Here is a 590-nt window from a genome sequence, read left to right as displayed (position 1 = left end):
CAACTCGATATTTCTACTAAAAGTTACAGCTTCAAGAATTTATTTTGATTTGGCTTCCATAACACGAAATAGATGCGTTAAATCTTGGACAAGTTCTTCCTAACTTTTTTTTATGACCATAAACGTTAACAATATCAATATCAATACTTTGATGTATGACATATAATTGGCTAATATGTAAAATTTATTTGTTTTGTTTTTTCATTGTTCTGTAAAGCTGCTGTGGGACCCTGGTTGAACTGTAATTGTTTTCATTGTTAATTCTATCGTTGCAGTCATTGTTTTTCTCCAATTTTTCCCTTACTCTATTTTAATTTTCTCTAGGGGATAGCTTCGGGTCCTGACGCAATCTTAAAGGTTAAGCTTGGTTTTCAGTTAAGTATATTGCGTCCACTTCATCTACTTCGATTATTATTTTTAGTAATTTAGCAATTGCATAAACAATTACCAATACAAGCTATCTTTCAACATTAATTCCTGTGTGCTGCCATAGCTTGTCCGTCACTTCATGTCTTTTTTTCAAAATCCCCTATGGCAGATTTTCTCAAAACTATTTATACCGAATAGGTGACGTCATTATAACAGTATGC

Source organism: Penaeus monodon, chromosome 34 (assembly GCF_015228065.2).
Source record: "Penaeus monodon isolate SGIC_2016 chromosome 34, NSTDA_Pmon_1, whole genome shotgun sequence".
NCBI classification, from domain to species: Eukaryota; Metazoa; Arthropoda; class Malacostraca; order Decapoda; family Penaeidae; genus Penaeus; species Penaeus monodon.
This window is presented reverse-complemented; position numbering follows the sequence as displayed.